Genomic DNA, 12,733 nt, shown 5'->3' with positions numbered 1-12,733 from the left:
AGGGCTTCAAGTTTTCCATCTTTGGACAAGTTCCAGGACCTGTTCCTACTTGGTCATTGCTTTGAGGTGCTAGAAGGGGGAGGCTGCTGGCTCAGGCCTGATACATGTTATCTACTTTGTCTCTGTGTGTATGCTATCTCTCTGGTTGTCTTTTTAGGAAACTGAAACTCAAGCCCAGTTGAAAAATGGGGTATTTTAGAAATTTCATCTAGCATATAGACACTGTGACTCAAGACTTTTAAAAATGATGTTCCCTCCATGTTTCTGCCAAATTTGGAATTACTTTTTTAAGAAAGAAGATGTGAGGCTTCTGGAATAAAAATGACCCTACAATCTGCAATTGTTTCATTTTGTTCTTCCTCTCCATCAGTGTGACCCAAAAATGATGACAATCCTATGAAATCTTCCCTAGAATGGTACTAAGTTAGTGAAATAGAACATACGGCTACCTTGCTGTGATTGATGGTGATGAAGCTTGTCCCTCAGGAATTGTGAGCCCAAATTAACTTTTACGTCCCTAGGTTGCCTTGATCATTTCCCACAGGAAAGAGAAAACAACTAATACAATGTTCAACAAGAATATGCGGGAAAAGAAAGCTTAACATAAAAAAATAATTAGGGCAGTTCCAACATATCACAATACATCCTCATTCCAGTAAATGTGACCATTATAATAAACAAATAAAAAGAATGTAGAGAAGGTGAAATTTAGTACACTGCCGATAGAAATGTAAACTAGCACAGCTATTGTGGACAGCATATGGAGATGGTTCATAAAATTAAAATCAGAACTGCCATATGATCCAGCAATCTAACTACTGGGTATGTGTTCACAGGAAATTAAATCAGTATGTCAAAGAAATATCTTTAACTTCCTGTTTGTTGCAGCATTACCCACAGCAGCCAATATGAAATTAAACATATGAATTTATCACTCAATGAAAAGGCATTGAAAATGTGAAATGCTCTGTACAAATTTAATGGTATTCATCACAGAAAAGAATGAAGACCTTCACTCCTACTAAGATCACTTCTCTACTAAATGACATGAGCCAAATATCTGAAAATTAAATCATTTGTTGGTTATCAAAGAAATTGGGAGTAGTCTAGGTTATCAGAGATACAGGAGATAATCTGGGAAGTGTAGGTAGGGGAAGTGTTGATCAAATTAGACAAATTATAGTTAGATAGGATAAAGTAGCTATGGCATTTCATTGCTCAGAAGATTGGCTTCAAGTTACAATGATGTCTATTTCAAAAGAATAGAAAAAGGACTTTGAATGATGTCACAGTGAAGAGAATAAAAATATAAAGAGATAGACAGATTTTAGGTTAATTAATGTTTAACAATATACAATATATACACCTATCAAAACATCACAGGATACATCATTAGTATATGCAATTTGCATTTTTATTTATTAGTTAAATTAAGTAAACATAACACAAAGAAAAATCAGAGAAAGAAAGACAAATTATACTTGAGGATTAGCAGGAAAATATAGGCATCAGCAAGAAAATACAGATATAAATGCATAGTAAAACAGAATAAAGTAAATATTGGTAGTTTATGTAGTAAAAATATCTTCAATATAAATCACTTATTTATGTGAATAAATTAGGTGGCAAAAACACAAAATTTTTTGGAAGCACATAGGCCAGTTAGGCTGCTATATACTGACAATGAGATAAAATGATTCAAACAAGGTGTAAGGCAAGAATTGAGACCCATACCGTCCTCTGTCCTCTAAAAGTGAATCCTAGCATGGACTGGGATGCCTCTTACATGCACATGCACACACGTACACATGCATACCGATGTGGTAGGGAGATTGGGTAATACATTAATGAAGTTGCTATCTAATAGCAAAATAAGCTGATATCATATTACTGTCATAATTGACAAGAATTTTAATAATGAAAAATATTAGTCCCCATACCATTTAGCATTTATATCAACAACCATATTCAGTATATGCAAATGTTCCATTATTTAGTCTTGCATTGTAGTAGTATGCAATATGACACAATACTTGTTTGGCTCATTCACCACCTATCATCTGGGTGTTCCTATTTTGGAACAATCTAAACGAATTACTGTAAATGAGACTAATTAAGTCATCCATTCATGCAAAGAACATACAGTACTGACAAGCTTTTCAGTCAATGATATGTTGTTATTGTATTTCCTTGCTTTTGTAGAGAATGCGAGGATTTATAAAAACATGTATCACAATTAGAGATTTTCTACTGAATGCTGGAGCTATGTAAGTATAATGGCTTGCTATTATTACTGTGTTTTAAGTAGGAGTAATAAAATGCTGCTTACATTAAACCATGCAACAAATTACCATGGCAGTGTTAACAGTTCATTAGTGCTCCAATGAAGAGAAAATAGTTAATTTAATTTTGTATTTAACATTGTGATATGGGAATAAGGTAAGAGTTTTCATTACAAAAGAGCTGAGTTTTGTTTTCAAACAGAGTACTACATGTCTTAAAGTGCAACTTTCCTTTGTCTTAAGAAGACTGAGTTTTATAAAACAAGAAAAGATAAAATTTCTTGTGGTGGTTCACCCATTACTATAATTATTTTGTAAATTTTATCTTTTAAATTATTGCAAACACACTAAATGCTCTTGTTTGCATTTCTTGCCCATTCTTCATTGGATCAACAAAATTATTGTTACTAAAAATTCAAACAATTTAGATAGAAAATAAAATCACCAAGAATGATGCTTTTTTTCTGTCCAGTAGATTGACAGTCTTTACAAGTGCCATTTTTTGCCATAGTAAATAAAACTCCAGTTGTATTGAAATGACTTATCTAATAATGGTAAACATTTGAAACACTTAAGAACATGAAACATGGGGCTGGAGAGATGGCGCAGAGGTTAAGAGCATTGCCTGCTCTTCCAAAGGTCCTGAGTTCAATTCCCAGCAACCACATGGTGGCTGACAACCATCTGTAATGGGGTCTGGAGCCCTCTTCTGGCCTGTAGGCATACACACAGACAGAATATTGTATACATAATAAATAAATAAATATTTTTTAAAAAAGAACATGAAACATATCACTTGAAGCCAGTGACTCATTTGAAAAAGAAATAACATTTCTTTTTCTAAAATATTGGAGGCCCGTATTTCTTTATGGTGTGCCAGCCAGGCTCTGAAGCCATAGGCCCACCTGAGGTGGTCATGCAGAACTGCAGACAGCCTCAACAATAGCCAAAATGTGCTACTCCTTCTCTTTTGATATAAATGTAGATCACCTGGGGAGAGGTGTTTGCTGAAGCCAATGACTTAATTGCAGGTGCTGTTCCTAGCCACGGGTTCCCCAGAAAGAGAATATTAATGAGGTATCCACCTCAGTTGAGCGAGGGGAGGGGGATTAAGAGATGTTTGATAATAAACGCGGGTAGATTTTCAGGAGAGAGAGAAGCCTGAGATGCCCTTCCGTGATGATGGTGTAAGCTGTGTCTGGTTATTCCTTGCGCCTCTGTACCAGTCCAGTTAGGGAAAATTGTTTTCTATGTCGGCGCCCAGGGGTTCTAACAAAATATCTTCAGGTCTGTCACTTAGATCTTTTACATACTAATTTAAGCATAATATTGACTGAATTATCTGCATTGCTGTCGCAATTTGTAACATATTCAAAGTCACAAATTAAGACTTTTGTAATTGTTTGTGTAAGTACAGATATGAATGCGTCAAAGGTTAGGAGATGTGTTAAAGTATTGTTGAAGGTATAATGAATGATATGAAGTCAATAATACATAGCTTGTGCAAAGGGAATATTATTCAAATTTACATGGTGTGGTACAAAGTGAAGTAAGAGCAGTGACAGGGATCCAAGATATGCAGACTGCATTGAATACTTTTAGAATTAACAGAGAGTTGTTAGGCTGTTTCCAGCTCATGAGTGACTTGGTATGACTTGAAATATAAAAAAAGCATTTCGGATTTTAGACAGCAGACTGCATGAGCTTGGGAAGTTGGGATAAAAGTTACAGTCTGTAGTGAAATTCACATAATAAAGGATGTTGTGAATGTCAGAGCGGTGGCAGTAAAGATGATGAATGTATTATTAAGTAGGGGACAGTACATATTATCCATTTTAGAAAAATGTCTTTAAAGTAGAGAGACTGTCACTGAGATCGATTTAAGCTTTTACTGCATCTTTCTTTCTTCAGTATGATTCTGTAATTCTTCACCAAGGCACCTATATTTTTGTACACACCTACACTCCCATACACATGCACACACAAATTTATAATTATTTATGAATAATTTGTGTAGTTTATGTATGTGTTCTCTCTCTCTCTTTCTCTTTCTCTCTCTCTCTTTCTCTCTCTGTGTGTGTTTCTGTGTGTCTGTGTGTCTGTGTGTATAGTGGGTATTCGCTTTGCTTTCTGTGTGTCTGTGTGTCTGTGTGTATAGTGGGTATTCGCTTTGCTCATGATCTTGGGCTACCTGGTTTGATAGAGGTGGAGCTTCTTGTCTGCCAACCTGGTCTCTTTAAAATAAAGAAGAGGCAGTCGCACTCTTGCTCCTTTGGTAGTCCAAGATTGGACAACTGGTTCCACTCACCCCTATGCAGAATGGAGGACCACAGAGGATCTTTACCTTGTTGTATATCCTCAAGTGTTTTCTAATAAATTCTTGATACCCATTTGATTAGGTTCTCATGGATTCACCTACATCTGTGTGTTTGGGTGTGTCTGTGTTTATTTAGGCCAGAGGTATGTATCAGTTGTTTTCCTCAATCACCTATCACATTGTTACTTTGTGAAAGGTTCCCTGCTTGAACCTGGAGCTCACAAGCTCAAGTAGAACTGGTCAGCAAGCATCAGGGATCTTCTGTTTTCCATCTCCTAAAGCCTGGCTTAGAAAAATGTGGTTGCTGAAGATCCACACTCAGGTCCTCATGCTTTCTCATTTTCAATTCTTCTTACAGGACTATCTCCACAAATTCCAACTATTACTAATTTTGTTCCTAGTCTTATATGTACTACTGTTATGCCTGGATGCACGCATCCATGCCAGGTTTGAGCTTGGTGAAGGTGGAGGTCAGAGGATGGTGTTGGCTAACTCACCAAATAGCATTTACTTGTGAAGACCTACCTACTTAGATGGATAAATAAATGCTTTCTCTGAATTAAAACTATGCCTTTTTATATTTACAATGTCTTGTGACAGATACAAATCTGAAAATGATTTCTAGTTTTTTCTTTATTATTTCTATTTAGTCACAAAAATGATTAATAGTTTACAAGAAAAGTACTTTAACATATACCATGTAGATATAATTTTATGGGAGAACAGGATGTCTTTACAAGGAAGTAAAGAAACATCAATAAAAGAATTCTTCCATATAAAGATTTTTTAACCAAATTATTCTTTCTTGGGATACAAAAGCTTAAATAAATAAAGAGAAAAATGACAAAAAGATGGTAAGATAGAAAACCAAGAATAAATATTTTTTTCTGTATAGATGCACTGCATAGGGATATATATGTATGGATTGAGTTATAACAAAAATCCCCATGTATTACAGTGAGTTCTCATACATTTAGAAACAACACTTTCCCAGCAAGTACAATTGGCCCAACATGCTCAGTCTTCAATTACATGATGAGTTACAACTGTGTAGCAGTTTACTGTTGATGATATTTACTGTTGATAAATATCGAGACAAATTTTTGACCAGATATAGCTCTTTTTCTTATTCCCTTGTTAAAGATCCATGCCTTTTGGTAATGTTCTACAAGTTCTTCCATGGTACTCAATTTCCACTACCCAGTGTACCAAGCAGTTGTGGGGGCCAGCCATGATAATCTAAGTCTGGGCAGGTCACCCAAAGTAAATTCTTTACTTCCAACCATTATCACCTGGGACTCTGGCCATCGATAAATTTAAATGGATGCTGAGGTCTCAGTTGTTTATCCCAAGACAATGCCAGACTACAGGAGGAACCACAAACTGAGATCACCATACCCCCACCCAAGAATAGACCATTCAAAGGAAATTCCTGGCATCCCAAGTGTTGTAGCTAGAGACACCTGCCAGCTGAGTTCAGGGCTCTCCAAATATTCCAATAAATTGGACATGCAGAGGACTGGGCTTGCAAACTTGATTAAAATTAAGGTTCTTTGCTTTTTCATATGGGATCAGTCTCCTTTGTTGGCTTTTGAGGGGACCCCGTTCATTTGGACATAACAGCAGTCTCTTTCAGTTGGAATTTAAAATGTGTGCTTTTTCTTTTGTGCTATTAGTGATACTGAGAAACCATTTGGCAAAGATTGACTACCAAGAATGAGTATACCCCTTTATACCCCTTCCATTTAATACTTTTTCTGCCTGATGCCTGGTGATTTAACCCATAATATTGAGAATTGCCAGCAAACTTTCCAGTGAGTAAAAGCCTGAAGTAATCACACTGTGGAGGCAATGGTTCCAAACTTTTGATTAATGGATTATTCTGCATAATGGTAACATAGATTTTTGGCACCAGACAAACCATGCCATTGATTTTCCTGCATTTCCACCACTCTGGGTCATTTTCTAGCTTTTCAATAGCATCCATTACATCACCTTTCTCAAAATTGAGTTCTTCAACATTGGATAAGATGAACGCAGTACCACACGCAGTGCTTGACCAGTCTTCAGCAATCTTTCTGCAACTTCGGTAATTCCCTTCACTGAACCCATGGCTCCAGTCACCTGAGGTCTACACTAGCATAACACTCAGCTGCCCAAATGCCATTCACACATGAGGTCTTAAAATTATAATTTTTAAAAAATGATTGCTTCAGTATATTTGATTCTGTAGAAATCCACAAAAACTTTGATGATGTAGAAGAACCACAATAAAAATATTTGGAAGAAAATGTTGCAAGTCAAGTGCATAAATCACACAATACAGCTCATCTATTCATTGGAGGGTGAAGGAAGAAATAGAAAATCACACTGAGGAAAGAAAAGTCCAGCTACAGGCTGATACACTTATATACATGGATATCACCAATGCAAGCATTTTTGACTATCTGTTATGATAAAAATAAAATGCATTATGTGAATTGTGTGTTACATATGGTTAAAAATGGGTGATACATTTTATAGTCCTTAGCATAAAAGTTATGAAAATTCACCGATGAGGGATGTCCTTCTGTGTAAGTGTTGTTTTCATTGGTTAATTAATAAAGCTGCTTTGGTCTTTGGCAGGGCAGAATATAGCCAGGCTGTAAGGAATAAAGAGAGAGAGTAAGCAGAATCAAGGAGATGCCATGTAATTGTCAAAGCAGACAGACTCCGGATCCTTACCATACAAGCCACAGCCTCAAGAGGATATACAGATTAAAAGAAATTGATTAATTTTAGATGTAAGAGCTAATTAATAAAAATTCTGAACTAAGAGGACAAGCAGTGTTGTGATTGATATAGTTTCTGTCTGATTATTCATGTCTGTGTGGCAGAGAATGAAATAGCAGTCTCACCCTAAAATTCACAAGTACAGAAACATGAAGTATCTAACAAATATCCCAAAAGCCAAATCAAAAAAATTAGCAAGAGTAATTATCCTGAACCAAATATCAACTTGCATCCGTTGATAGATGATCTAAATATTTATCAATGATTTCCATTAACAGTGAAATTTTAAAAATATATTCATAAAATAACGTAAAATAAGATTTGTGTGGACAATGTTAGACTATAATTAATAAAAATTGTATCTTACTGGAAAGTTTTGAGAAACTATCTCCTTTATTTCAAAGGACTTCTGGCTAAAAATATAGAGTATATTAACATTCTCTCACATCTTCCACATTCCATATGTGGCTCACACTGGTTAATCTGGTTGGTTATGTGCCAACACTACTACACCTAGCTCCCATATCACTGCATGGACTCATTGTTTCTCTCTGAGGTGTGATTCATCTATTCCTTATTTCTATTCATGTCCCCTTTTCTTGCTCTTCTCATAAGCTAGAAATTCTAAAGTTAATCTTCATGCATTTATTGTTCACATTTTATCATCTGCTAGATTCCCTCAGTTTCCACACATGACATTATAAAAAGAAGGTGGCTTTTTTTTTTTTTTAAGAAACTCATTTTAGTGTTTCCTTTTGTGAGTATCTTGGCTCAGACTTTCAGCATCAGTCAGACCTGTTATGATTCCCATCAATCTCATATCCAGATTTTAGATTCTAATCTTTTGAATCTGTTTTTGTCACTATCTTCATTAAGGCAGGTACAATTACATCATTTTTCTTTGCAGAGGTTTTTATGATGCCTCATTATCTACAAAATACTTGCTAAAGTCCCTTACAATAGCTCTCAATTACAGGAATCTAAATTGGTTTTACATTTTTCTCACTTGAATCCAAATAATCTTTCAGTGTTTACCCCTTAATCACTGCATCACTGCTTTCTGAAATTTGTGAATTATTCAGATTGCTCCTCTGACTCAAATCTGAAGAATTTTGAAATCCTCCTGTTTTTTTCCATGAAATTAACATAATAAGAACAACGCTTAAATTTCCTTTTTTGAAAACTACAGTATGAAAGAAAATTTGTGTTTGTTTTGCTCAAATATGATACACAAAAATTATGTAATTTCAATGGGATTTGAACCCAGGTCCTCATGCAAACTCAAAAAACGCTACACCACTGAGTTATAGTCACAGCCAAGAAATTAGATGATGTAAATAAGAATCAATACTAGAAATCTGAGATATTACTTTATGTGACAATGACAAGTAAATACTATTTTAAAATACTATTTTAGTTCAAATTTTAACTTAATTAAACATTCATAAACTTACATAAGATACAATTGTACAATAAAATAAATTGGTGTTTGTGAATATGCCTATGTAACAGGACACAGTAATAAAAAGAAATTACTCATGCTAGTAGCTTAATGTCTCTAAAGCTCCTCCCACCAAAGAGAAACTTACTTCATGCCAAAATTCATTTTAAGTTCTAGAAGGGTATCAATAGAAATGATCACATGCAGTAATTACCTTCTGTGATGATCTTACTTTGATAAACATTAATTTTGACTTACCATATGTGCTTTTCTAATTCTAATAATTTTCTAATTACAATGTATCCCTTTTCTTCCTGTGGTATATTTTATCCATTATTTCACAGATGTACTACAACAAAATTATCATTTCTGATATTAAGGAAAACTGTCATTGATTGCAATATTTAGACTTGGTCAAACTTCTTAGATTTTGGAGGTTCAACAGTATTTGGATACATTAGTAGTTATATAGCAAGAAACGTTATTACTGGTCCCGGGGAGCAGGACTTTCAGTATTGGTTAACGTGTCTACAGGGAGCCCAAATGTTTACATCAGTATGCTATTAGACCTCCCAGAGACTACAGGGAAGAGTTTGGACTTCTAAACACACTGATAATCTAAATTCCTGTGTTTCTTATTTCATATTGATTATCCATTATTACTGTCAAATACTGTTTTGTTTTTCTCTTTATTCTTCACAATTTCATTTTAGTATATCATGAAATATAATCATATTTGCCTCAAACTCTCCTCATTTCCCCTTGAACACATCTCCCTACTACCTCCATGTCTTCATTATTGTTGCCAATAACCTACTAAATTCAGAAATAGCTGACCATGTGTGCATGATGTCAGCCCAATTACCTGACTATTGGAAATCCTACCAGTTGCCTCATCCTCAAAACCAGATTCTTTCCCTAAAAACTACCTACTGTCAAAGCTCTTCAGTAAGCTATGGGATGTGATCTCATTTAGCTCATGTATGACAGAGTTTGGTTGACTTGATTTTATGTGGTTCTTGCACAGGTACAGCTGCTCTGAGTTCATGATTGTGATAGCCACGCCATATTAAGAAGAGGACATTTCATAGCACTAGTTTTAATGCTCTGGCTCTTCCATTCTGATATTCCTGAAACTTGGTGATGGCGGGATTATAGCAGTATCCCAGTTGTGATGAGCGCTCAATCTCTTACTCTCAGCACCTCGCTCAATTGCACTTCTTTGCATTGACTGCTGCCCACAGTAAGAAGCTTCTTTGATCAAGATTTCGGGCAACTCATATCTATGGTATAAACCTAAGTTTTAAAAGACAATCTGTCAGTGTAATCGTTTAGCGAAATAACAATATCAACTGCTACACCGGGGTCTGTGACCTCCCAGTCATAGGCTATTGATAAGAAATAAAGCACCAGATATGACATTTTCTCCTGTGAGACAGACCTCAACTCCTGTCAGAAAACACCTGTTACTCCATCACAGTTATACCCACAATAACATCGGTGGACACACTTGCCTGGTTGGTCAGTATTTCAACATGCAGGGCACCGTGCTTTGTGAGATCCTTGCCAACTTTTTGTTCCCAGCATCCAGCATAGCACCTTCCAACACTATGAAAACTAGCTGACAGGGAGAAAATTGCCTGTCAGTTTGAGATTTATGTCTCTATGTCCAGCAGCCAAATTGTGAATTGTCTTCAGATATACAGTTTTGCCATGTAGTTACATCGGGTGACCAGGGACAGGGCAATAGTTTCTGTTGTTTGGAAACTTATGGAGCCTCCCTAAAATAATGAAGCATCTCATGCTCTGAAAATTTCATGTAATAAGTCATGTCTTCTTTTTTTTTTTAATAAGTCATGTCTTCTAAGAGAAGAATTGTCTATCGCTAAAAGGCTATTCGATTCAAACATTTTTAATTTGTCATATTTTGAAATTATTTTAATTACTAGTTGGTTTCTGACACAATCTGGGGATGTAAGAAGATATTTATTAGTAGTAGTAGTACTATTTTTAAAGAATCAAAAGGTAGGAAATGTTTAAAAGTCAATCAAAGCCAAAGTTATTTCAAGAGACAAGGTTTATTAGAATGTAAAAGAGCAGAAATATGGAGCTGTAGGTGAGCTCTAAATCTCAGCAGGTACTTAGAACAGTGGAGAAAGAAAAAAAAAAGCCATGTCCTTTGAATTAATTCAAAATAGAGTTCAGGAAAATGGTCTACAGCCAGTCACATGATGGGGATGGCAGATTCAGAGAAAGACTATAGAAGCTCAAAGTTATCCTATAGATACTCTGCTATTTTCATTTTTATACATATGTCTGTATTCATCTAAGTTGATTTAGTCAATGTAGTGAGATCAGCACTAATATTTTAAATAAATATAGCAAACTGGCATATTCCTAGTGATTAAATTTATTACTCCTCCTTACTGCCCTTCAGTACGTTTTGTGACACTGAAGAACAATTTTGAAGACCTCAGTTTGGTATGGTATTGTTGAAGTTTATTTTACATTAAAATTTCCATCCTATGAATATTAAGGAAATATTAGGCAAATTAAAACAATTAAATTGCTTATATTCATGTAAGTGTTTTTATCTTTAATAGGAATCACAAATGAACCCTTTTGTTCTTAGTTTATCCGTAATGTCTATCTTATAATTATTAGCCAAAGTCTTATTTCTATTTCTTCATTAAAACAGTTCCTCTTACATCTCCCATTTCATCTGTTTTTATTCTGTCATAAACTCCAACAATAATAAATTGCTTCTTGCTATTTATTAGTGGGCTGAGTTTTTATGCTTGTTCAAAAGTTGTTCCCAACATATAATTGCATAAAATTCCTTTTTAACAAAATTTGCCCCAACTCTTCAGTGTTTCTACCTCCCAATTCATGTTAAATAGACTCTTCAAACTCTGACTAAAATTCATGTTTTTCAAGAAGACAGCTTTTTAGATTATCATTATATTAAATGATTAATAGTTTATAATAGATTTTTTTCTATTTACATCTAATATATTTAATGAAATATAAGCATGCATGTTCAGTTTATTCTCCAATTTTTTCCTGGAATATTTCTCTAATATTGTCCTCACTTTTTCTTTCTATCTGTTTAAAAAATACCATATCTTATTATTTATCAATGCTGAAATATTGTGTTTTGAACTTGCAATACTGATAGACATCTTTAAAATATTTGCTAATTTAGTTTATATAATTTGAACATTTAAAGAAAAAATGGCAATGTTATTAAATTGCATTGATAAAAATCATTGCATGGGGAAGAGGAGGTGGAAAGATTAAAAGAGCATGGTGAGCAGGGGATTAATTGTGAGATTTTTGTCCTTTAATAATAGCAGAAGTTACACTTATAAACTCTAGAAAACATGACTCTCTAAACCAGAACCGAAGTAGGAAAAAACCAATGTGTTGTCCCAGGTTTCTGTCCTGCTCGGTTCTGCAGTATTTAAGTCCCAAAGAAATCACACAGAGGTCTACATTAATTATAAACTGATTGGCCTAGTAACTCAGACTTTGTATTAACTCTTAAAACTTATATTATCCCATTATTCTTGTCTATTATCCCATTATTCTTGTCTATGTTATTTATCTAACCTTATCTAAATTTAGAAAGTCCTCAGACATTTATATATCAAATTCATGTCTTTGCTTTTTCTCTTCATTTTCTTTTTTATATACAGATATTTACATATTTTAAAATCACTTTTTATTTCTATGTTATTTTTGGTTTCTTGTTTTTTAAGTTAGTTCTGTTTCCACTGATTTGACCAACAGATCCATAATTCTTTTCTGAGATTTCCAATCTACTAATGGGTCCACCAAGTCATTATCAAAACATTATGTATTGCTGTTTGTGTTTTTATGTCTTATACTTATTTTTTATTTAGTAATTTTTCTAGCATT

At 34.4% G+C, this 12,733-nt stretch overlaps 1 pseudogene; it reads right to left on the bottom strand.

The window, feature by feature from the left end:
• Positions 1 to 9,601, bottom strand: part of LOC130885203 (cytoplasmic protein NCK1-like) — a 33,816-nt pseudogene extending 24,215 nt beyond the window's left edge.
• Between the last annotated feature and the right edge of the window lie 3,132 nt (positions 9,602 to 12,733).

The sequence above is a fragment of the Chionomys nivalis genome, chromosome 12, assembly GCF_950005125.1.
Source record: "Chionomys nivalis chromosome 12, mChiNiv1.1, whole genome shotgun sequence".
Classification (NCBI taxonomy): Eukaryota; Metazoa; Chordata; class Mammalia; order Rodentia; family Cricetidae; genus Chionomys; species Chionomys nivalis.
The sequence above is the reverse complement of the archived record's forward strand: the minus strand, read 5'-3'. Positions and strand labels throughout refer to the sequence as shown.